The sequence below is a fragment of the Orcinus orca genome, chromosome 4, assembly GCF_937001465.1.
Source record: "Orcinus orca chromosome 4, mOrcOrc1.1, whole genome shotgun sequence".
Classification (NCBI taxonomy): Eukaryota; Metazoa; Chordata; class Mammalia; order Artiodactyla; family Delphinidae; genus Orcinus; species Orcinus orca.
Window position 1 is genome coordinate 61008028 of NC_064562.1, and position 27216 is coordinate 61035243.

Consider the following 27216-nt stretch of genomic DNA (forward strand, 5'->3'; position numbering starts at 1 on the left):
TATGTCTCCGAAAGAGAATCAAGCGTATGTACAGCGGCATAAACGCAGTAGTGATAGGATTGGTGAGGTTCGGTGAGCAAATGCAGACCCTTTGCGGTCATATTGCATGGTACCCTATCCATGGGTCTCAACTCTCCAAGTTTAAGGGATTCTTCCTTCAGCTAAAACATGCATGTGGAACCCAGAGTATGATCCACCGTGCGTTCGGGCAACGTGTTCAAATGTGTCTCAGGTTTCGTCCCCTGGTACTCGGGTGCAACATTCCAGACGCTTTACTAACACTCTCCCCACTTGGAGAGTCAGTGCCTTTAACCTCCTGTTGGCCCAGTTTGCAATTTCTGCGTAAGATGAACAGGAATATGGAGAACCAATGAGAGGCTAGCTGGATGTGTCTGGACGGGCAAATTTAACTCTCATTTCCCACCAGGAAGAGGAATTAACCAAAGGCTCAGCGTGCCATGCCGGAACCACATTAGGCCTGAAGCAATCATGCGGTGTTGCGGCCAGCTCACAAGAAAGCGAGTTGAAGAAAGGAGCTCAGGGACACTGTCATTCACAAACCTGCAGAGTTATAAATGACAGCTATCGTCCAAAAATATATTGAAGTAAGGCTGCCAAGAGGACTTGAAAGTGGGGCAGAATTGCAGGAAACCGATTTCAGGAGGTACACTGGAATTGCATGTAAAGCATAGGAAAAGAGGCAGAACGTCCACAATGATGCACTTGGCCAAAAAGTGCGTATGCGTTTTTTCCTGAATATATTCAGGAAAAAACGCATACGCACTTTTTGGCCAACCAAGCAAGCTTGAAAAGGAAATCTGCACTACAATGAAGTTTCACTGCCCCCCGGTCAAAAGGGCCATCTGAGAAAAGTGTAAAATCCAGAAAAGCAGGACAGGCCATGGAGAACTGGGAGCCTTGTCATGCTGATGGGTGGGATGTAAATTGCCAACAGCCACTCTGGAGAAATGTATGGTGTTTCCTGAAACATCTAAAAAACAAAGCAACAGAGCCTAGGGCACTTCCACTTAAGGTCCTATAGCTTAGGGAAATTAAAATCAAAAAGACACAGCCACCCCAAAGTTTGGGACGGCTCTGTTTACAAGAACCTCATTTATGGTACAAGTAAAATATCACAGAAAGCGAAAAATGGATAAAGACGTTGTGGTACTTACGTACAATGCAATATCACTCAGCAATGAAATCTGTGTCATCAGGCCCGTAGCAGCATAATGAGTGGATTCAGGTTCGATGATTCTAAGTGAAATAAGTCACACAGAAAAAGAAACATCATAAGATATCACTACTACACGGAATGAAAACTTGGCTACACAGGAACTGAATTACAAAACAGAACACGCTCTCAAATGTAGAAAACCAACTTATGCTTGCTTAAGGGGAAAGGTGAGTTGGGGTGCTGCATAAAACCAGAGATTGAAATAAACTCAGATACCGTTCCATAAGCCAAATATGTAATAGACAAGAGGTACGCCTTGCTCAACGAAGAGGACTCAACACCCCATATTAAACGCCTAAGAATATACCTGACTAGTAAGAATCTTAAAACCTATGGATTTATATGTCTCTGAAAGAGAATCAAGTGTGTGTACAGCGGCATAAACACAGCAGTGATAGGACTGGTGAGGTTCGGTGAGCAAATGCAGACCCTTTGAAGTCATATTGCATATTACCCATTCCAAGGGTCTCAACTCTCCAGGTTTAAGGGATTCTTCCTTCAGCTAAAACATGCATGTGGAACCCAGAGTATGATCCACCGTGTGATCGGGAAACGTGTTGAAATGTTTCTCAGTTTTCATCCCCTGGTATTCGGGCGCAACATTCCAGATGTTTTACTAACACTCTCCCCACTTGGAGAGTCAGTGTCTTTAACCTCCTGTGTTGCCCAATTGGCAATTTCTGCGGAAAATGAAAAGGAATAGGGAGAACCAATGAGAGACTAGCTGGAGGTGTCTGGACGGGCAAATTTAACTCTCATTTCCCACCAGGAAGAGGAATTAACCAAAGGCTCAGCGTGCCGTGCCGGAAACACACTAGGGCCTGAAGCAATCCTGCGGTGTTGTGGCCAGCTCACAAGAAAGCGAGTTGAAGAAAGGAGCTCAGGGGCACTGTAATTCACAAACCTGCAGAGTTATAAATGATAGCTATTGTCCAAAAATATATTGAAGTAAGGCTGCCAAGAGGACTTGAAAGTGGGGCAGAATTTCAGGAAACCGATTTCAGGAGGTAGACTGGAAATGCATTTAAAGCATAGGAAAAGAGGCAGAACGTCCACAATGATGCACTTGGCCAAAAAGGGTGTATGCGTTTATTCCTGAATATATTCAGAAAAAAATGCATACGCCCTTTTTGGCCAACCAAGCTTGCTTGCAAATGAAATCTGCACTACAATGAAGTCTCACTTCCCCCCGGTCAAAAGGGCCATCTGAAAAAAGTGTAAAATCCAGAAAGGCAGGACAGGCCATGGAGAACTGGGAGCCTTGTTATGCTGATGGGCGGGATGTAAATTGCCAGCAGCCACTCTGGAGAAGTGTATGTCGTTTCCTGAAACATCTAAAAAACAAAGCAACAGAGCCTAGGGCACTTCCACTTATGGTCCTATAGCTTAGGGAAATTAAAATCAAAAAGACACAGCCACCCCAAAGTTTGGGACGGCTCTGTTTACAAGAACATCGTTTATGGGACAAGTTCAATATCGCAGAAAGCGAAAAATGGATAAAGAAGTTGTGGTACTTACGTACAATGCAATATCACTCAGCAATGAAATCTATGTCATCAGGCCCGTAGCAGCATAATGAGTGGATTCCGGTACGATGATTCTAAGTGAAATAAGTCACACAGAAAAAGAAACATCATAAGATATCACTACTACACGGAATGTAAACTTGGCTACACAGGAACTGAATTATAAAACAGAACATGGTCTCAAATGTAGAAAACCAACTTATGCTTGCTTAAGGGGAAAGGTGAGTTGGGGTGTTGCATAAAAGTAGAGATTGAAATTAACACATATACGGTTCCATAAGCCAAATATGTAATAGACAAGAGCTACTCCTTGCTCAACGAAGTGGACACAACACCCCATATTAAATGCCTAAGAATATACCTGACTAGTAAGAATCTTAAATCCTATGGATTTATATGTCTCCAAAAGAGAATCAAGCATGTGTACAGTGGCATAAATGCAGCAGTGATAGGATTGGTGAGGATCGGTGAGCAAATGCAGACCCTTTGAAGTCATATTGCATGGTACCTATTCTATGGGTCTCAAATCTCCAGGTTTAAGGGATTCTTCCTTCAGCTAAAACATGCGTGTGGAACCCAGAGTATGATCCACCGTGTGATCGGGAAACGTGTTCAAATGTGTCTCAGTTTTCCTCCCCTGGTACTCGGGTGCAACATTCCAGACGCTTTACTAACACTCTCCCCAGTTGGAGAGACAGTATCTTTAACCTCCTGTTTGGCCCAATTTGCAATTTCTGCGGAAAACGACAGGAATAGGGAGAACCAATCAGAGACTAGCTGGAGGTGTCTGGACGGGCAAATTTAACTCTCATTTCCCACCAGGAAGAGGAATTAACCAAAGGCTCAGCGTGCCGTGCCGGAAACACACTAGGGCCTGAAGCAATCCTGCGGTGTTGTGGCCAGCTCACAAGAAAGCGAGTTGAAGAAAGGAGCTCAGGGGCACTGTAATTCACAAACCTGCAGAGTTATAAATGACATCTATCATCCAAAAATATATTCAAGTAAGGCTGCCAAGAGGACTTGAAAGAGGGCAGAATTGCAGGAAACCGATTTCAGGAGGTAGACTGGAATTGCATATACAGCATAGGAAAAGAGGCAGAACGTCCACAATGATGCACTTGGCCAAAAAGTGCATATGCGTTTTTTCCTGAATATATTCAGGAAAATACGCATAGGCCCTTTTTGGCCAACCAAGCAAGCTTGCGAAGGAAATCTGCACTACAATGAAGTCTCACTTCCCCCTGGTCAAAAGGGCCATCAGAAAAAAGTGTAAAATCCAGAAAGGCAGGACAGGCCATGGAGAACTGGGAGCCTTGTTATGCTAATGGGCGGGATGTAAATTGCCAACAGCCACTCTGGAGAAGTGTATGGTGTTTCCTGAAACATCTAAAAAGCAAAGCAACAGAGCCTAGGGCACTTCCACTTATGGTCCTATAGCTTAGGGAAATTAAAATCAAAAAGACACAGCCACCCCAAAGTTTGGGACGGCTCTGTTTACAAGAACCTCATTTACGGTACAAGTTCAATACCGCAGAAAGCGAAAAACGGATAAAGAAGTTGTGGTACTTACATACAATGCAGTATCACTCAGCAATGAATTCTATGTCATCAGGCCCATAGCAGCATAACGAGTGGATTTAGGTACGATGATTCTAAGTGAAATAAGTCACACAGAAAAAGAAACATCGTAAGATATCACTAATACACGGAATGTAAACTTGGCTACACAGGAACTGAATTACAAAACAGAACAGGGACTTAAATTTAGAAAACCAACTTATGCTTGCTTAAGGGGATAGGTGAGTTGGGACGCTGCATAAAACCAGAGATTGAAATGAGCAGATATACTGTTCCATAAGCCAAATATGTAATAGACAAGAGCTACTCCTTGCTCAACGAAGTGGACTCAACACCCCATATTAAACGCCTAAGCATATACCTGACTAGTAAGAATCTTAAAACCTATGGATTGATAGGTCTCTGAAAGAGAATCAAGCGGGTGTAGACTGGCATAAACGCAGCAGTGATAGGATCGGTGAGGTTCGGTGAGCAAATGCAGACCCTTTGAAGTCATATTGCATAGTCACCATTCCATGGGTCTCAATTCTCCAGGTTTAAGGGATTCTTCCTTCAGCTAAAACATGCATGTGGAACCCAGGTTATGATCCACCGTGTGATCGGGAAACGTGTTCAAATGTGTCTCATTTTGTTCCCTGTTACTCGGGTGCAAAATTCCAGACGCTTTACTAACACTCTCCCCACTTGGAGAATCAGTGCCTTTAAACTCTTGTTTGGCCCAGTTTGCAATTTCTGCGTAAGATGAACAGGAATAGGGAGAACCAATGACACACTAGCTGGAGGTGTCTGGACTGACAAATTTAACTCTCATTTCCCACCAGGAAGAGGAATTAACCAAAGGCTCAGCGTGCCATGCCGGAACCACACTAGGGCCTGAAGCAATCCTGCGGCTTTGCAGCCAGCTCACAAGAAAGCGAGTTGAAGAAAGGAGCTCAGGAGCACTGTAATTCACTAACGTGCAGAGTCATAAATGACAGCTATCGTCCAAAAATATATTGAAGTAAGGCTGCCAGCAGGACTTGAAAGCGGGGCAGAATTGCAGGAAACCGATTTCAGGAGGTAGACTGGAATTGCATTTAGAGCATAGGAAAAGAGGCAGAACGTCCACAATGATGCACTTGGCCAAAAAGGGCGTATGTGGTTTTCACAGAATATATTCACGAAAAAACGCATACGCCCTTTTTGGCCAACGAAGCAAGCTTGCAAAGGAAATCTGCACTACAATGAAGTCTCACTTCCCCCTGGTCAAAAGGGCCATCTGAAAAAAGTGTAAAATCCAGAAAGGCAGGACAGGCCATGGAGAACTAGGAGCCTTGTTATGCTGATGGGCGGGATGTAAATTGCCAAAAGCCACTCTGGAGAAGTGTATGGTGTTTCCTGAAACATCCAAAAAACAAAGCAACAGAGCCTATGGCACTTCCACTTATGGTCCTATAGCTTAGGGAAATTAAAATCAAAAAGACACAGCCACCCCAAAGTTTGGGATGGCTCTGTTTACAAGAACCTCGTGTACCGTACAGGTTCAATATCACAGGAAGCGAAAAATGCATAAAGAAATTGTGGTACTTACGTAAAATGCAATATCACTCTTCAATGAAATCTATGTCATCAGGCCTGTAGCAGCATAATGAGTGGATTAAGGTACGATGATTCTAAGTGAAATAAGTCACACAGAAAAAGAAACATCATAAGATATCACTACTACACGGAATGTAAACTTGGCTACACAGGAACTGAATTACAAACAGAACAGGGTCTCAAATGTAGAAAACCAACTTATGCTTGCTTAAGGGGAAAGGTGAGTTGGGGTGCTGCATAAAATCAGAGATTGAAATTAGCACAGATACCGTTCCATAAGTCAATTATGTAATAGACAAGAGCTACTCCTTGCTCAACGAAGTGGACTCAACACCCCATATTAAACGCCTAAGAATATACCTGACTAGTAAGAATCTTAAAACCTATGGATTTATATGTCTCTGAAAGAGAATCAATCGTGTGTACAGTGGCATAAACGCAGCACTGGTAGGACTGGTGAGGTTCGGTGAGCAAATGCAGACCCTTTGAAGTCATCTTGCATGGTACCCATTCCATGGGTCTCAACTCTCCAGGTTTAAGGGATTTTTCCTTCAGCTAAAACATGCATGTGGAATCCAGAGTATGATCCACCCTGTGATCGGGAAACGTGTTGAAATGTGTCTCAGTTTTCGTCCCCTGGTACTCGGGTGCAAAATTCCAGATGCTTTACTAACACTCTCCCCACTTGGAGAGTCAGTGCCTTTAACCTCCTGTTTGGCCCAGTTTGCAATTTCTGCGGAAGATGAACAGGAATAGGGAGAACCAATGAGAGACTAGCTGGTGGTGTCTGGACGGGCAAATTTAACTCTCATTTCCCACCAGGAAGAGGAATTAACCAAAGGCTCAGCATGCCATGCCGGAACCACACTAGGGCCTGAAGCAATCCTGCAGTGTTGCGGCCAGCTCACAAGAAAGCAAGTTGAAAAAAGGAGCTCAAGGACACTGTCATTCACAAACCTGCAGAGTTATAAATGACAGCTATCATCCAAAAATATATTGAAGTAAGGCTGCCAAGAGGACTTGAAAGCGGGGCAGAATTGCAGGAAACTGGTTTCAGGAGGTAGACTGGAGTTGCAGGTAAAGCATAGGAAAAGAGGGAGAACGTCCACAATGATGCACTTGGCCAAAAAGGGCGTATGCTTTTTTCCTGAATATATTCAGGAAAAAACGCATACGCCCTTTCTGGCCAACCAAGCAAGCTTGCAAAGGAAATCTGCACTACAATGAAGTCTCACATCCTCCCCGTCAAAATGGACATCTGAAAAAAGTGTAAAATCCAGAAAGGCAGGACAGGCCATGGAGAACTGGGAGCCTTGTTATGCTGATGGGCGGGATGTAAATTGCCAACAGCCACTCTGGAGAAGTGTATGGTGTTTCCTGAAACATCTAAAAAACAAAGCAACAGAGCCTAGGGCACTTCCACTTATGGTCCTATAGCTTAGGGAAATTAAAATCAAAAAGACACAGCCACCCCAAAGTTTGGGACGGCTCTGTTTACAAGAACATCGTTTACGGTACATGTTCAATATCACAGAAAGCAAAAAATGGATAAAGAAGATGTGGTACTTACGTACAATGCAATATCACTCATCAATGAAATCTATGTCATCAGGTCTGTAGCAGCATAATGAGTGGATTCAGGTACGATGATTCTAAGTGAAATAATTCACACAGAAAAAGAAACATCATAAGATATCACTAATAAACGGAATGTAAACTTCGCTACACAGGAACTGAATTACAAAACAGAACAGTGTCTCAAATGTAGAAAACCAACTTATGCTTGCTTAAGGGGAAAGGTGAGTTGGGGTGCTGCATAAAACCAGAGATTGAAATTAGCACAGGTACCATTCCATAAGCCAAATATGTAATAGACTAGAGCTACTCCTTACTCAACGAAGTGGACAAAACACCCCATATTAAACGCCTAAGAATATACCTGACTAGTAAGAATCTTAAAACCTATGGATTTATATGTCTCCGAAAGAGAATCAGGCATGTGTCCAGTGGCAAAAACGCAGCAGTGATAGGACTGGTGAGGTTCGGTGAGCAAATGCAGACCCTTTGAAGTAATATTGCATGGTACCCATTCCATGGGTCTCATCTCTCCAGGTTTAATAGATTCTTCCTTCAGCTAAAACATGCATGTGGAACCCAGAGTATGATCCACCGTGTGATCGGGAAACGTGTTCAAATGTGTCTCAGGTTTCGTCCCCTGGTACTCGGGTGCAACATTCCAGATGCTTTACTAACAATCTCCCCACTTGGAGAGTCAGTGCCTTTAACCTCCTGTTTGACCCAGTTTGCAATTTCTGTGGATGATGAACAGGAATAGGGAGAACCAATGAGAGACTAGCTGGAGGTGTCTGGACGGGCAAATTTAACTCTCATTTCCCACCAGAAATAGGAATTATCCAAAGGCTCAGCATGCCATGCCGGAACCACACTAGGGCCTGAAGCAATCCTACGGTGTTGCGGCCAGCGCACAAGAAAGCGAGATGAAGGAAGGAGCTCAGGGCACTGTCATTCACAAACCTGCAGAGTTATAAATGACAGCTATCGTCCAAAAATATATTGAAGTAAGGCTGTCAAGACGACTTGAAAGCGGGGCAGAATTGCAGGAAACCGATTTCAGGAGGTAGACTGGAATTGCATGTAAGCATAGGAAAAGAGGCAGAACGTCCACAATGATGCACTTGGCCAAAAAGGGCGTATGCGTTTTTTCCCGAATATATTCAGGAAAAAACGCATACGCACTTTTTGGCCAAGCACGCAAGCTTGCAAAGGAAATCTGCACTACAATAAAGTCTCACTTCCCCCCGGTCAAAACGGCCATCTGAAAAATGTGTAAAATCCAGAAAGTCAGGACAGGCCATGGAGATCTGGGAGCCTTGTTATGCTGATGGGCGGGATGTAAATTGCCAACAACCACTCTGGAGAAGTGTATGGTGTTTCCTGAAACATCTAAAAAACAAAGCAACAGAGCCTAGGGCACTTCCACTTATGGTCCTATAGCTTAGGGAAATTAAAATCAAAAAGACACAGCCACCCCAAAGTTTGGGACGGCTCTGTTTACAAGAACCTCGTTTACGGTACAAGTTCAATATCACAGAAAGCAAAAAATGGATAAAGAAGTTGTGGTACTTACGTACAATGCAATATCACTCAGCAATGAAATCTATGTCATCAGGCCCATAGCAGCATAATGAGTGGATTCAGGTACGATGATTCTAAGTGAAATAAGTCACACAGAAAAAGAAACATCATAAGATATCACTACTAAACGGAATGTAAACTTGTCTACACAGGAACTGAATTACAAAACAGAACAGGTTCTCAAATGCAGAAAACCAACTTATGCTTGCTTAAGGGGAAAGGTGAGTTGGGGTGCTGCATAAAACCAGAGATTGAAATTAGCACACATATACCGTTTCATAAGCCAAATATGTAATATACAAGAGCTACTCCTTGCTCAACGAAGTGGACTCAACACCCCATATTAAACGCCTAAGAATATACCTGACTAGTAAGAATCTTAAAACCCATGGATTTATATGTCTCCGAAAGGGAATCAAGCGTGTGTACAGTGGCATAAATGCAGCAGTGATAGGATTGGTGAGGTTCGGTGAGCAAATGCAGACCCTTTGAAGTCATATTGCATGTTACCCATTCCATGGGTCTCAACTCTCCTGGTTTAAGGGATTCTTCCTTCAGCTAAAACATGCATGTGGAACCCAGAGTATGATCCACCGTGTGATCGGGAAACGTGTTCAAACGTGTCTCAGTTTTCGTCCCATGCTACTCGGGTGCAACATTCCAGACGCTTTACTAACACTCTCCCCACTTGGAGAGTCAGTACCTTTAACCTCCTGTTTGGCCCAGTTTGCAATTTCTGGGGAAGATGAACAGGAATAGGGAGAACCAATGAGAGACTAGCTGGAGGTGTCTGGACGGGCAAATTTAACTCTCATTTCCCACCAGGAAGAGGAATTAACCAAAGGCTCAGCGTGCCATGCCGCAACCACACTAGGGCCTGAAGCAATCCTGCGGTGTTGCGGCCAGCTCACAAGAAAGCGAGTTGAAGAAAGGAGCTCAGGGGCACTGTCATTCACAAACCTGCAGAGTTATAAATGACAGCTATCGAACAAAAATATATTGAAATAAGGCTACCAAGAGGAATTGATAGGGGGGCAGAATTGCAGGAAACCGATTTCAGGAGGTAGAATGGAATTTCATGTAAAGCATAGGAAAAGAGGCAGAACGTCCACAATGATGCACTTGGCCAAAAAGGGCGTATGCGTTTTTTCCCGAATATATTCAGGAAAAAACGCATACACCCTTTTTGGCCAGTCAAGCAAGCTTGCAAAGGAAATCTGCACTACAATGAAGTCTCACTTCCCCCCGGTCAAAAGGGCCATCTGAAAAAAGTGTAAAATCCAGAAAGTCAGGACAGGCTATGGAGAACAGGGAGCCTTGTTATGCTGATGGGCGGGATGTAATTGCCAACAGCCACTCTGGAGAAGTGTTTGGTGTTTCCTGAAACATCTAAAATACAAAGCAACAGAGCCTAGGGCACTTCCACTTATGGTCCTATAGCTTAGGGAAATTAAAATCAAAAAGACACAGCCACCCCAAAGTTTTGGACGGCTCTGTTTACAAGAACCTCGTTTACGGTACAAGTTCAATATCACAGAAAGCGAAAAATGGATAAAGAAGTTTTGGTACTTACGTACAATGCAGTATCACTCAGCAATGAAATCTATGTCATCCGGCCCGTAGCAGCATAATGAGTGGATTCAGGTATGATGATTCTAAGTGAAATAAATCAAAGAGAAAAAGAAACATCATAAGATGTCACTACAACACGGAATGTAAACTTGGCTACACAGGAACTGAATTACAAAACAGAACAGGGTCTCCAATATAGAAAACCAACTTATGCTTGCTTAAGGGGAAAGGTGAGTTGGGGTGCTGCATAAAACCAGTGATTGAAAGTAGCACAGATACCGTTCCGTAAGCCAACTATGTAATACACAAGAGCTACTCCTTGCTCAACGAAATGGACACAACACCCCATATTAAACGCCTAAGAATATATCTGACTAGTAAGAATCTTAAAACCTATGGATTTATATGTCTCCGAAAGAGAATCAAGCGTGTGTACAGCGGCATAAACGCAGCAGTGATAGGATTGGTGAGGTTCGGTGAGCAAATGTAGACCCTCTGAAGTCATATTACATGGTACCCATTCCATGGGTCTCAACTCTCCAGGTTTAAGGGATTCTTCCTTCAGCTAAAACATGCATGTGTAACCCAGAGTATGATCCACCGTGTGATCGGGAAACGTGTTCAAATGTGTCTCAGTTTTCGTCCCCTGATACTCGGGTGCAACGTTCCAGACGCTTTACTAACACTCTCCCCACTTGGAGAGTCAGTGCCTTTAACCTCCTGTTTGGCCTAGTTTGCAATTTCTGCGGAAAATTAACAGGGATAGGGAGAACCAATGAGAGACTAGCTGGAGGTGTCTGGACGGGCTAATTTAACTCTCATTTCCCACCAGGAAGTGGAATTAACCAAAGGCTCAGTGTGCCGTGCCGGAAAAACACTAGGGCCTGAAGCAATTCTGCGGTGTTGCGGCCAGCTCACAGGAAACTGAGTAGAAGAAAGGAGCTCAGGGGCACTGTAATTCACAAACCTGCAGAGTTATAAATGACAGCTATGGTCCAAATGTATATTGAGGTAAGGCTGCCAAGAGGATTTGAAAGTGGGGCAGAATTGCAGGAAACCGATTTCAGGAGGTAGACTGGAATTGCATGTAAAGCATAGGAAAAGAGGCAGAACGTCCACAATGATGCACTTGGCAAAAAACGGCGTATGCGTTTTTTCCTGAATATATTCAGGAAAAAACGCATATGCCCTTTTTGGCCAACCAAGCAAGCTTGCAAAGGAAATCTGTACTACAATGAAGTCTCACTGCCCCCCGGTCAAAAGGGCCATCTGAAAAAAGTGTAAAATCCAGAAAGGCAGGACAGGCCATGGAGAACTGGGAGCCTTGTTATGCTGATGGGCGGGATGTAATTGCCAACAGCCACTCTGGAGAAGTGTTTGGTGTTTCCTGAAACATCTAAAAAACAAAGCAATAGAGCCTAGGGCACTTCCACTTATGGTCCTATAGCTTAGGGAAATTAAAATCAAAAAGGCACAGCCACTCCAAAATTTGGGACGGCTCTGTTTACAAGAATCTCGTTTACGGGACAAGTTCAATATGACAGAAAGCGAAAAGTGGATAAAGAAGTTGTGGTACCTACGTACAATGCAATATCACTCAGCAATGAACTCTATGTCATCAGGCCCATAGCAGCATAATGAGTGGATTCAGGTACGATGATTCTAAGTGAAATAAGTCACACAGAAAAAGAAACATCATAAGATATCACTACTACACGGAATGTAAACTTGGCTACACAGGAACTGAATTACAAAACAGAACAGGGTCTCCAATGTAGAAAACCAACTTATGCTTGCTTAAGGGGAAAGGTGAGTTGGGGTGCTGCATAAAACCAGAGATTGAAATGAGCACAGATACCGTTCAATAAGCCAAATATGTAATACACAAGAGCTACTGCTTGCTCAACGAAGTGGACTCAACACCCCATATTAAACGCCTAAGAATATACCTGACTAGTAAGAATCTTAAAACCTATGGATTTATATGTCTCCGAAAGAGAATCAAGCGTGTGTACAGCGGCATCAACGCAGCAGTGAAAGGATTGGTGAGGTTCGGTGAGCAAATGCAGACCCTCTGAAGTCCTACTGCATGGTACCCATTCCATGGGTCTCAACTCTCCAGGTTTAAGGGATTCTTCCTGCAGGTAAAACATGCATGTGGAACCCAGAGTATGATCCACTGTGTGATCGGAAAATGTGTTCAAATGTGTCTCAGTTTTCGTCCCCTGGTACACGGGTGCAACATTCCAGACGCTTTACTAACACTCTCCCCACTTGGAGAGTCAGTGCCGTTAACCTCCTGTTTGGCCCAGTTTGCAATTTCTGCGGAAAATGAACAGGAATAGGGAGAACCAATGAGAGACTAGCTGGAGGTGTCTGGACGGGCAAATTTAACTCTCATTTCCCACCAGGAAGAGGAATTAACCAAAGGCTCAGCGTGCCGTGTAGGAACCACGCTAGGGCCTGAAGCAATCCTGCGGTGTTGCGGCCAGCTCACAAGAAAGCGAGTTGAAGAAATGAGCTCAGGGGCACTGTAATTCACAAACCTGCAGAGTTACAAATGACAGCTATCGTCCAAAAATATATGGAAGTAAGGCTGCCAAGAGGACTTGAAAGCGGGGCAGAATTTTAGAAATCCGATTTCAGGATGTAGACTGGAATTGCATGTAAAGCATAGGAAAAGAGGCAGAACGTCCACAATGATGCACTTGGCCAAAAAGGGCGTATGCGTTTTTTCCTGAATATATTCAGGAAAAAACGCATACGCCCTTTTTGGCCAACCAAGCAAGCTTGCAAAGGAAATCTGCACTACAATGAAGTCTCACTGCCCCCGGTCAAAAGGGCCATCTGAAAAAGGTGTAAAATCCAGAAAGGCAGTACAGGCCATGGAGAACTGGGAGCCTTGTTATGCTGATGGGCGGGATGTAATTTGCCAACACCCACTCTGGAGAAGTGTATGGTGTTTCCTGAAACATCTAAAAATCAAAGCGACAGAGCCTAGGGCACTTTCACTTATGGTCCTATAACTTAGGGAAATTAAAATCAAAAAGACACAGCCACCCTAAAGTTTGGGACGGCTCTGTTTACAAGAACCTCGTGTACAGTACAAGTTCAATATCAGAGAAAGCGAAAAATGGATAAAGAAGTTGTGGTACTTACGTCCAATGCAATATCACTCAGCAATGAAATCTATGTCATCAGGCCCGTAGCAGCATAATGAGTGGATTCAGGTACGATGATTCTAAGTGAAATAAGTCACACAGAAAAACAAACATCATAAGATATCACTACTACACGGAATGTAAACTTGGCTACACAGGAACTGAATTACAAAACAGAACAGGGTCTCAGATGTAGAAAACCAACTTATGCTTGCTTAAGGGGAATGGTGAGTTGGGGTGCTGCATGAAACCAGAGATTGAAATTGGCACAGATACCATTCCATAAGCCAAATATGTAATAGACAAGAGCTACTCCTTGTTCAACGAAGTGGACTCAAGACGCCATATTAAAGGGGTAAGAATATACCTGACTAGTAAGAATCTTAAAACCTATGGATTTATATGTCTCCAAAAGTGAATCAAGCATGTGTACAGCGGCATAAATGCAGCAGTAATAGGATTGGTGAGGTTAGGTGAGCAAATGCAGACCCTTTGAAGTCATATTGCATGGTACCCATTCCATGGGTCTCAACTCTCCAGGTTTACGGGATTCTTCCTTCAGCTAAAACATGCATGTGGAACCCAGAGTATGATCCACCGTTTGATCGGGAAACGTGTTCAAATGTGTCTCAGTTTTCGTCCCCTGGTACTCGGGTGCAACATTCCAGACGCTTTACTAACACTCTCCCCACTTGGAGAGCCAGTGCCTTTAACCTCCTGCTTGACCCAGTTTGCAATTTGTGCGTAAGATGAACAGGAATAGGGAGAACCTATGAGAGACTAGCTGGAGGTGTCTGGACGGGCAAATTTAACTCTCATTTCCCACCAGAAGGAGGATTTAACCAAAGGCTCAGTGTGCCGTGCCGGAACCACACTAAGGCCTGAAGCAATCCTGCGGTGTTGCGGCCAGCTCACAAGAAAGCGAGTTGAAGAAAGGAGCTCAGGGGCACTATAATTCACAAACCTGCAGAGTTATAAATGATAGCTATAGTCCAAAAATATATTGAAGTAAGGCTGCCAAGAGGACTTGAAAGTGGGGCAGAATTGCAGGAAACCGATTTCAGAAGGTACACGGGTGTCGCTCTTAAAGCATAGGAAAAGAGACAGAACTTGGAATATAATGCACTTGGCAAAAAAGTGCATATGTGTTTTATCCAGAGCTCTCATAACTGAGGGGAGGAGATTCCCAGCAGGCTCCCACTGCCACCTGAGGGATCACGTTGCCATGGCAACGTGATCAAGCCAGGCAGGAGTTGTCTCACAGCAGAGGTCCCACCTCACAGAAGGGTAAGAAACCCAGCCAACATCAGACTCTCACCAGAGGGCCCACATCACCAAGGGTATGGGAACCAGGCAGGAGTGTCTTCACACCAGTGGGACCACATCATCGAAAGTTGAGGTACTCAGCACATGTGTCCTCAAACCAGAGGACCCACATCACCAAGGGCCTCGGAGTGAGGCAGGCAGGAGTAGCCTCACAACACTGGGCACATAGAATAAAAAAGTGAGGAATCCAGCAGTTGGAACCTCCCAGCAGGCAGCCCAGAGCACCGAGGCTATGGGATCCAGGCCACAGTGAACTCACAGAAGAGGGCTCATGTCATGAAACTGAGCAACCCAGCCATTGGGACCTCAGAGCAGGAGGCTCACATCCCCATGGGAATGGAAATCTGGTAGGAGTGTCCTCGCACCACTGAGAACGTATCAGAAAATTTTGGGAGACCAGCACTTAGGGCCTGACGCCAGAGGGCCCTCATCACCAAGGGAAACAGGCTCCCAGCAGGCTCCAACTGTCACCAGAGGGCTGACGTTGACAAGGCGATGTGTGCCAACCAGGCACGAATGACCTCACAGCAGAGGGCCCACCTCAGAGAAGTGTGACGAACCCAGTCAGGATCAGCCTCATACCAGAGGGCCCACTTCACCAAGGGGATGGGAACCAGGCAGGAGTGTCCCCACACCAGTGGGACAACATCATCGAAAGGTGAGAATCCCAGCACATATGTCCTCAAACCAGAGGAACCACATCAACAAGGGGTTCGGAATGAGGCTGGCAGGACCGGCCTCACAACACAGGGCCCATAGAATATAAAAGTTGAGGAATCCAGCAGTTGGAACCTCCCAGCAAGTGGCCCAGAGCACTGAGGCTATGGGATCCAGGCCACAGTGAACTCACAGCAGAGGGCCCACATCATGAACCTGTGAGCAGCCCAGCCATTGGGACCTCAGAACAGAAGGCCCACAACCCCATTGGGATGGGAACCTGGCAGGAGTGGCTTCGCACCACTTAGCACATATCAGAAAATGTTAGGAGCCCAGCAGTTAGGGCCTGACGCCAGGGGGCCCTCATAACTGAGGGGAGGAGACTCCCAGCAGGTTCCAACTGCCAACAGAGGGCCCACGTCTACAAGGTGGCATGCGCCAGCCAGGCAGTAGTGACCTCACAGCAGAGGGCCTATCTCACAGAAGGGTGAGGAACCGAGGCAGGATGAGACTCTCACCAGAGGGCCCACAACACCAAGGGGATGGGAACCAGTCAGGACTGTCCTCCCACCAGTGGGGCCACATCATCGAAAGGTGAGGAACCCAGCACATGTGGCCTCATATCAGAGGACATACATCACAAAGGGGATGGGAGTGAGGCAGGTAGGAGTAGCCTAAAAACAGAGGTCCCAAAGAATAAAAAAGGTGAAGAATCCAGCATTTGGAACCTCCCAGCAGGCGGCCGAGAGCACAGAAGCTATGGGATGCAGGCAGGAGTGAACTAACACCAGAGAGCCCACATCATGAAACTGTGAGCAACCCAGGCGTTGGGACCTCAGAGCAGAAAGCCCACATCCCCATGGGGATGGGAACCTGACAGGAGTGTCCTGGCATCACTGGGCTCACATCAGAAAACGTGGGGAACCCAGCAGTTAGAGCCTGATGCTAGAGGGCCGTCATCACCGAGGGCAGGAGGCTCCCAGCAGGTTCCATGTGCCAACAGAGGGCCCACGTCGCCAAGGTGATGTGTGCAAGTCAGGCAGGATTGACCTCATAGCAGAGGGCCTACCTCACAGAAGAGTGAGGAACCCAGCCAGGATAAGACTGTCACCAGAAGGCCCACATCACCAAGGGGATGGGAACCAGGCAGGAGTGTCCTCACACCAGTGGGGCCACATCATTGAAAGTTGCGGAACCCAGCACATGTGGCCTCAAACCAGAAGACCCACATCACGAAGGGGTTGCGAGTGAGGCAGGCAGCAGGAGCATCACAACACAGGACCCATAGAATACAAAAGTTGAGGAATCGAGCAGTTGGAACCTCCCAGCAGGCGGCCAAGAGCACAGAGGCTATGGGATCCAGGCCAGAGTGAACTAACACCAGAGAGCCCACATCATGAAATTGTGATCAACACAGCCGTTGGAACCTCAGAGCAGAAGGCCCACATCCCCACGGAGATGGGAACCTAAGAGGAGTGCCCGAGCATCACTGGGCTCACTAAGAAAAGTTGTGGAGCCCAGCAGTTAGGGCCTGACGTCAGAGGGCCCTCATCACAGAGGTGAGGAGGCTCCCAGCAGGGTCCAAGTGCCACCAGAGGGCTCATGTCAACAAGGCGAGGTGAGCAAGCCAGGAAAGAATTACCTGATAGTAGAGGGCCCACCTCACAGATGGGTGAGGAACCCAGCCAGGATCAGACTCTCACCAGAGGGCCCACATCACAAAGGGGATGGGAACCAGTCAGGATTATCCTCATACCAGTGGGGCCTCATCATCTTAAGGTGAGGAACCCAGCACATGTGTCCTCAAACCAGAGGACCCACATCACCAAGGGCCTTGGAGTGAGGCAGGCAGGAGTAACCTCACAACACAGGGCACATAATATAAAAAACGTGAGGATTCCAGCATTTAGACCTTCCAGCAGGCGGCCCAGAACACCGAGGCTATGGGATCCAGGCCACAGTGAACTCACAGCAGAGGGCCCACATCATAAAACTGTGAGCAACCCAGGCGTTGGGACCTCAGCGCAGAAGGCCCACATCCCCATGGGAATGGGAACCTGGCTGGAGTGTCCTCGCACCACTGGGCACACATCAGAAAATGTGGGGAGCCCACCATTTAGGGCCTGACGCCAGAGGGTCGTCATCACCGAGAGGAGGATGCACCCTGCACGCTCCAACTGCCACCAGAGGGCTCACGTCTCCAAGGTGACATGTGCCAGCCAGGCAGGAGTGACCTCACAGCAGAGGGCCTACCTCACAGAACGTTGAGGAACCCAGCCAGGATTAGACTCTCGCCAGAGGGCCCACCTCACCAAGGGGATGGGAACCAGGCAGGAGTGTCCTCACACGAGTGGGGCCACATCATCGAAAGGTGAGGAACGCAGCACATGTGGCCTCAAGCCATAGGACAGTCATCACCAAGGGGCTGGCAGTGAGGCAGGCAGGAGGAGCCTCACAACAGAGGGCACATAGAATAAAAAAGTTGAGGAATCCAGCAGTTGGAACCTCCCAGCAGGCAGCTCAGAGCACCGATGATAAGGGATCTTTGCCGGAGTGAACTCACAGCAGAGGGCCCACATCATGGTACTGTGAGCAAGCCAGCCGTTTTGACCTCAGAGCAGAAGACCCATATCCCCATGGGGATGGGAACCTGGCAAGAGTGTCCTCACTCACTTGGCGCACATCAGAAAATGTGGGGAGACCAGCAATTATGGCCTAAGGCAAGAGGGCCCTCATCACCGAGCGGAGGAGGATCCCAGCACACTCCAACTGCCACCAGAGGGCCCACGTCGCCAAGGTGACGTGTGCCAGACAGGCATGATTGACCTCACAGCAGAGGGCCCACCTCACAGAAGGGTGAGGAACCCAGCCAGGATCAGACGCTCACCTGAGGGCCCATGTCAGCAAGGGGATGGGAACCAGTCAGGACTGTCTTCCGTCCAGTGGGGCCACATCATCGAAAGGTGCGGAACCCAGCACATGTGGCCTCATATCAGAGGACACATATCACAAAGGGAATGGGAGTGAGGCAGGCAGGAGTAGCCTAAAAACAGAGGGCCCAAAGAATAAGAAAGGTGAGGAATCCAGCAGTTGGAACCTCCCAGCAGGCGGCCGAGAGCACAGAAGCTATGGGATGCAGACAGGAGTGAACTAACAGCAGAGAGCCCACATCATGAAACTGTGAGCAACCCAGGCGTTGGGACCTCAGAGCAGAAGGCCCACATCCCAATGGGGATGTGAACCTGGCTGGAGTGTCCTCGCACCACTGGGCGCACATCACAAAATGTGGGGAGCCCAGCAGTTAGGGCCTGACGCCAGAGGGCCCTCATCACCGAGGGGAGGAGGCTCCCAGCAGGCTCCAAGTGCCACCAGAGGGCTCATGTCCACAAGGCGAGGTGAGCAAGCCAGGCAGGAGTGACCTCACAGCAGACGGCCCACCTCACAGATGGGTGAGGAACCCAGCCAGGATCAGACTCTCAACAGAGGGCCCACATCACCAAGGGGATGTGAACCAGGCAGGAGTCTCCCAAGACCACTGGTCCCACATCATCGAAAGGTGAGGAACACAGCACATGTGACCTCAAACCAGACGACACACATCACGAAGGGGCTGGGAGTGAGGCAGGCAGGAGGATCCTCACAACAGAGGGCCAAAAAATTAAAAAAGTGAGGAATCCAGCAGTTGGAACCTCCCAGCAGGCGGCCAAGAGCACAGAGGCTATGGGATCCAGGCCTCTGTGAACTAACACCAGAGAGCCCACATCATGAAAATGTGAACAACCCAGCCGTTGGGACCTCAGAGCAGAAGGCCCACATCCCCATGGAGATGGGATCCTAAGAGGAGTGCCAAAGCATCACTGGGCTCACTAAGAAAAGTTGGTGAGCCCAGCAGTTAGGGCCTGACGCAAGAGGGCCCTCATCACCAGGGGGAGGAGATTCCCAGCACGCTCCAACTGCCACCACATGGCTGACTTCACCAAGGCAATGTGTGCCAGCCATGCAGGAGTGACCTATCAGCAGAGGGTCTCCCTCACAGAAGGGTGAGGAACACAGCCAGGAACAGACTCTCACCAGGGGGTCCACATAACCACGTGGATGAGAACCAGGCAGGAGTGTCCTCACACTAGTGGGGCCACATCATCGAAAGGTGAGGAAGCCAGCAAAGGTGGCCACAAACCAGAGGACCCACATCACCAAGGGGTTGAGAGTGAGGTAGGTGTCTGGACGGGCATATTTAACACTCATTTCCCACCAGGAAGAGGAATTAACCAAAGGCTCAGCGTGCCCTGCCAGAAGCAGATTAAGGCCTGAAGCAGTCTTGCGGGTTTGCGGCCAGCTCACAAGAAAGCGAGTTGAAGAAAGGAGCTCAGGGGCCCTGTAATTCACAAACGTGCAGTTATAAATGACAGATAACGTCCAAAAATATATTGAAGTAAGGCTGCGAAGAGGACTTGAAAGCGGGGCAGAATTTCAGGAAACCGATTTCAGGAGGTAGACTGGATTTGCATTTAAAGCATAGGAAAAGAGGCAGAACATCGACAATGATGCACTTGGCCAAAAAGGGCGTATGAGTTTTTTCCTGAATATATTCAGGAAAAAACACATACGCCCTTTTTGGCAAACCAAGCAAGCTTGCAATGGAAATCCGAACTACTATGAAGTGTCACTTCCCCCCGGTCTAAAGGGCCATCTGAGAAAAGTGTAAAATCCAGAAAGGCAAGACAGGCCATGGGGAAAAAGGAGCCTTGTTATGCTGATGGGCGGGATGTAAATTGCCAACAGCCACTCTGGAGAAGTGTATGGTGTTTCCTGATACATCTGAAAAACAAAGCAACAGAGTCTAGGGCATTTCCACTTATGGTCCTATAGCTTAGGGAAATTAAAATCAAAAAGACACAGCCACCCCAAAATTTGGGACGGCTCTGTTTACAGGAACCTCTTCTACAGTACAAGTTAAATATCCCAGAGAACAAATAATTGATAAAGAAGTTGCGGTACTTACGTACAACAGAATACCACTCAGCAATGAAATCTGTGTCACCAGGCCTGTAGCAGCATAATGAGTGGATTGAGGCACGATGATTCTAAGTGAAATAAGTCACACAGAAAAAGAAACATCATAAGGTATCCCTAATGCACGGAATGTAAACTTGGCTACACATGAACTGAATTACAAAACAGAACAGGGTCTCAAGTTTAGAAAACCAACTTATGCTTGCTTAAGGGGAAAGGTGAGTTGGGGTGCTGCATAAAACCAGAGTTTGATATTAGCACAGATACCGTTCCATAAGCCAAATATGTAATAGACAAGACCTACCCCTTGCTCAACGAAATGGACTCAACAATGAGGTATCACCTCACACCTGTTAGAATGGGCATCATCTGAAAATCTACAAACAACAAATGCTGGAAAGGGTGTGGAGAAAAGGAAGCCTCTTCCACTATTGTTGGGAATATAAATTGATACAGTCACTATGGAGAACAATATGGAGTTTCTTAAGAAACTAATAATAGAATTACCATATGATACAGCAATCCCAGTACTGGACATATACCCAGACAAAACCATAAATCAAAAAGAGACATTCACCTCAATGTTCATTGCATCACTATTTACAATATCGAGGTAATGGAAGCAACCTAAATGCCCACAGACAGACGAATGCATAAAGATGTGGTACATATATAAAATGGAATATTACTAAGCCATGAAAGGAATGAAATTGGGTCATTTGTAGAGACGTCGATGGATCTAGAGACTGTCATACAGAGTGAAGTAAGTCAGAAAGAGAAAAACAAATCTTGTATATTCATGCATATATGTGGAACCTAGAAAAACTGTACAGATTAACCGTTTTGCAAGGCATAAATAGAGCAACAGATGCAGACAACAATCGTATGGACAACAAGGGGGCAAAGCTCTTGGGGGGGTGGTGGTGGGAGGAGTTGAGAGATTGGGATTGGCATGTAAACATTTATATGTATAAAATAGATAAGCAATAAGAACCTGCTGTATAAAAATATAAAATAAAATTCAAAATTAAAAAGAAATAAAATTTAAAAAATAAAACAGAAAAAACAATTATTCCCTTCACATACATGTATTTATATGAATAAATTATTTCCATGCTTATATCTGTAAATACAAAAAAGAGGAATAAAATCTACCTTGAACCAAAAACGAAAAAGAGAAAAAAAAAAACAGAACCCACCAGTTACACAGAGGAAAACCGTATCAGGACACTTGCTCCAGTTGTAAACAATTCTGAAGTTGGTCAGTGGTGGGGAATCGTCTCCCATTCAGCCAGCAGCCCCCACACAACAAGCGTCCTCATTGCAAAGCTGGGGCACCGTGCCGAGGCATCTGTGAGTAAACGTGAGCTGAGCCCCAGGCCAGTTGCTGCTGAACTGTTCCCACCCTTCCCAGGTAAAACACCTGAATATATACAAGGACTTGAAAGCATAGGGGAAGGGCCATGGAGCCACATGAGTGACAGCATGACAGCTGACTTGGTGCCTGCAGTCCATCCAGGATGGTCCTGGCCCTGGGTGCTCTTCTGGAAGATTTCCATTTCCCTGCCTGAGATACCCGTCCTGTCCCTGCCCCCACTGCTTTTTTCCTTCCTCACCTCTGCCCAGGGAGAAATTCCAGCAGCAGGTATGGGTGACACATCCTCTTCTTTAGCAGGTGGCAGCCTGGCAACTGCTGCAGAAAGTCCAGCAGAGCCCCACTCACACTGGGCCACCCACAAAGCCGTGGCCTCTCACTCCCTCCCACCAGCCCAGCCCCAAGACTGCTGACAGGGCAGAGAAAATGGCGTCAGGCACAGCTGCAGGGGCTCTTGCTGCCTGGAGTGGTATTTATATTGATCTCAACCCAGGCACACCTGGGGAGGGCTGGCCGGCATGGTAAGGCTGCCCAGGTCAGCCAATCATCACCCCTCAGGGGCTCACAGTTGCAGAAAATGGAACTTGCTGAACCGGCCAGGTCCAAGGAACAGGTGTGGGCTCCTGAGAGTCAAGATAGACAAGGGGCTGCAGCTTTGGCTTGTTTTCTAATCATTTTATCTGGCCCATGAGTGGGAGACAACTTCAAGAAAACCCTCTCCTAATGAGAGGAACCCAGGAGTCAGGGAGAGGAGGGGTGGGTGGTGGTTGGAGACAGAGGCCTGGTGCCCTGGGTGCAGTGGAAGTCTCTGGAAGACCAGGTGGAGGGAGGCCACACACAGTGATGCCCAGGGTCACAGACCTGTCGGAGCTGCTGTTTGTTAGTTCAAGTCCTGCTCTGAGGTGCTCTGTGTCAGCTCTGAGCAACAGGTGAGCTGGGGGTGCTCTTCAATGAGGGCTATGTGCACGGTTCCTGTGTGCCCAGCCCTGCCACGGTACCTGAAAGGGTAGCTCTGTATCCTGGGAGAGGCTTGACCACGAGAGCCCCGTGGGCTGGGTTGGGGGTGGGGTACCTGCCCAGGAGAGCTCCATATCCTGGGATTGGCCTGACCACGAGAGCCCCATGGGCTGCTGGGGACCTGGTAAAGGATGTCAGGTCAGTCAGTGAAGCCACCGAGGATATACCTCCAGTTGCTCCTGATTCCTACACCCTGCTGGTCATTCTACCAACCACCAGGACATGGTATTCTGTATTAGTCTTCAATGATGCCTTCTTTTGTATTCCATTAGTCCCAGAGTCACAAGAAATTTTGGCTTGTGAGTGGCAGGACTCAACATATAACTAAAACAATACTTCTGGGCCGTCTTGCCCCAAGGGTTCAAAAATTCCCACACCATCTTTGGGGAAAGCTTAGCTAAAGACCGAAAAGTTCTACCTCTGGAAAAGGAAACCCTCCTTCAATATGAAGATGACATTCTGATCGCCAGCCCTACTAAGGAGGCCTCTGAACTACCAAGCCAATAAAGGATAGAAGTTGTCCGAGAAAAAGCTCAAATATCACAGACTGCGGTGACCTGCCTGGGCTTCATTCTCACACAAGGTCAGAGAAGCCCATCCTAGGAAAGGGAAGAAACCATTTGCAGTCTTACCCCTTTCTAAAACTAGAAGACAGCTTAGGGGTTCCTGGGGAGGCCAGGGTTTGCTGCTTCTGGATCCCTAACTACAGTCTACTAGCTGGGCCTCTATATGAAACACTGAAAGGAAAAGATGATGATCCTTTTGAACAGAATCCAGAAGTGGCCTTTCAAGAATGGAAAGAGCAGTCAATTCAGACCCTTGCCCTGGACCTCCCTAATTGAGCTAAACCCTTTGACCTTTCCATTCCCGGTGAAAGGTGAATCGCCATTGGAGAATTAGTGCAAAAACTGGGACCACTTGAAATGGAACAACGCAAGAATGCCATCCAGGTAGGATAAACTACAGTCACCAAGGGGCTTGGCCCACTGCCACATCTGGCCAAGATACTGGCGGTATCTAAAATCCTGGAAATCAGCAGCCCAAAAGGCCACCTCCCTCCTAAGGGAAAAGGACCCCACGTGGTGATCCTAATCACCAACCATGCCCTGAAGTTGCAGGGTTCGCTCCGTGGGCACACCGACCTCGAGTGAGGAGGCCCTCCAACTCCAACATCCAGAGAGATAACCGGGGGCAACAGGGCACCATGACGACTCGTGTGAACATCACTTGACCTGGAGTTTCTCTCATAAAACAACAATAGTGTGTCCCGAAGGAGTAGACTACTGCTTGCAGGACTTACTGCACCCGGAGGGGAGCTAATAATCTTGGCGGGGGAACCGTATATCACACTGTCACCATAGAAAAGCCTACAGACACCGTGATGATGGTGGCCAATAAGACCGGCTGGACTCCTGTTTACTTCAAAAGGCTGTTGACTCAGTGGCCATCATGGTCCTTGATCACCACTGACCCTGGACTGTCTGGGAGTTGAGCGGGCAGGGCTCTGACACCTGGTGCTCTTTTTACGTTAATTCAGGGGCCTAATTGAAGAAAGAGCAGACTACTGGTCAGAGCATCTAGGCTGGCAGAAACGGTCAGCCTAAGGTGGCCGAACAAATGTGGGGCGGGGTGAAACCGGCCCCCACAGCGTCTCTGCACATCTCTTTCCTGGACCCTTAAAGGTCATTAGAATCTATAACACTTCCAATGCTGGTGCTCAGGCAGACGAGCAGGGAGGCAGGGGTCCTGGGGCCAATCAACGTCACCTGGAGGCTGCTGGGGAGAAGTTCTGACCCTTGTCCCCTGGTATGAGGGCTCCCAACTCAGCACTCAGCAGTTACAGAAGAAGGGTCTGCACCCTCAGCACTCCAAGAATGAGGAACGGGACAAAAGGCAGAGGAGGGGTTTGTCCCCAGCAAAGCCCATTAAAAATCCCTGGGAGATAAAAATAGAATCTGGGCAATAAAGTCAAGTCTGACCTTTTTGATCCTTTGTGCTTTGTCTAATTTCACGTGCTCCTAGGGTCCCGCATGCAGAGGTTCCACACCCGGCACTTCAGACCAGATTTCCTAGTGCAGAAGGGCTGGGTCGACACCTCAGCTCTTGGGGCCCAGTGCAGACTCCGAGATATAGAGCCTGAGCTGCAGCCAACCCGGCCCTCGAGAGCTCCGCCCCCTCCCTCCCACTGACTCTCACAGGATCTCTACACAGCAGCAGAGCCCACAGCCCACGGGGTAGTGCATGCTCTCACCTCTCCATTCTCTGATCAAAATATAAAGTTTCCTTTGCTTGTGAACCAAACTCAGTCTCGATCTGTTGGCCCCAATGACACTGGGCAGGGGGACACTTGTTGGGGTCCACTCTGGAGGATCAGTTACAGAAATTGAGACTATTGTAACTTCAATGAACAGATGTGTGAGCCAAACTGTAGTTAACATAGAACAGTTTATAAGGCTCAGGTAAAATAAGATGTTTCTAACACTTCCATTTGATATTTCCATCACTTTATTATAAGCAAGTTCAGTGAAAAGGTTTGTCTTATTTGTCAGGTCAATATTAGAGAAATGAAGTGATTTCTTTCCAAGGATGTACATCTAATAATCTTGGTTAAAGCTTCAATCTTGTTTTAAATGCTTTTCCATTGAAAATGATACCTCTCTTTCAGCTCCCCCATTTCTGAGAAGTATAAAATCTTATAATTTATTATTACCAAAGGGTAAAGGTGGGAGGAGGGATAAATTAACAGTTTGGAATTAACACATACACACTGCTATGTATAAAATAGATCATCAACAAGGAACTACTGTATAGCACAGGGAACTACACTCAATATTTTGCAATAACCTATAAGGGGAAATAATCGGAAAAAGAATATATTTTTATTGACATCATCTATCAATGACAGTTAAACTGTAACCTAAGGGAAGATGGTGGTGAGTGCTTCTGACCCTGAAGACTTCAATCATCTAAAGTTTGGACTCTGCCTACTTCCCAAGGCCCTTAATGAACATATGTGTAGCCATAGCTTAAAAAACTCCCCAGTTTGGGTTTCGGGGAGACACTGATTTTGAAAAAGCCCTGGTGTTCTCCTTACATGAATGGGACTCTTCCTACTGCTAAAACATGTCTGTCACACCCAGAGGATGGTATACCGTCTGATCGGGAAGAGTTTGGAAAAGGCATCTCATCTCCTGGTGCTCGGGTTCACCCCTCCAGCGTCTTTACTAACAGTCTCCCCACTTGGAGATGTCAGCACTGTCAACATCCTGTTGCGTACAGTTTGGAATTTGTCCAGAGGATGAAGCGGAAGGATGAGGAACAATGAGAGACAAGTCCTAGGTGTTCAGACAGGCACATGTCACTCTAATTTCCAATCAGGAAGACGAATTGACCAAAGGCTAGGGTTGCCCATGGAAACAGTATAGGGCTTGAGGAAATCCCACTGCTTTGTGGCCAGTTCCCATAAACACAAGTTGAACAATGGAACTCAGGGGCAGTAAAATTCACGAAACTGCAGAGTTGAAAATATCTATCACTGAAAAATGTCTTGAGGAAAGTCAGAGAAAAGGATTGGTAAGCAAGGGAGAATGGCAGGAAAGGGATTTGAGGAGGTAGAAAGGACTCGCCATTAAGCACAAGAAAAGGGGCTGAACATTGCCAACATTGCAGTTGGCCAAAAAGGCTGTATGCGTTTTTTTCTGTATATATTCAAGAAAAGGCCATACACTTTTTTAGCCAACCAAACAGGTGGGCACTGGAAATCAATACTACAAAAGATATCACTTCGCATCAGTCAGAAGAGCCATCCTCATAAAGTGTAAACACCAGAAATGCAGGACAGGGCAAGGAGAAGAGGGAGCCCTGTGAGGCTTATAGTGGAAATGTATATTGCCAACGGCCATTCTGGAGAAGTGTATTGTGTTTACTAAAGCATCTAAAAAATGAGCTACAGAGCATAGGGCACTTGCACTCATGGGCGTATATCTTGGGAAAAACAAAAATCGAGAGGACACAGGCACC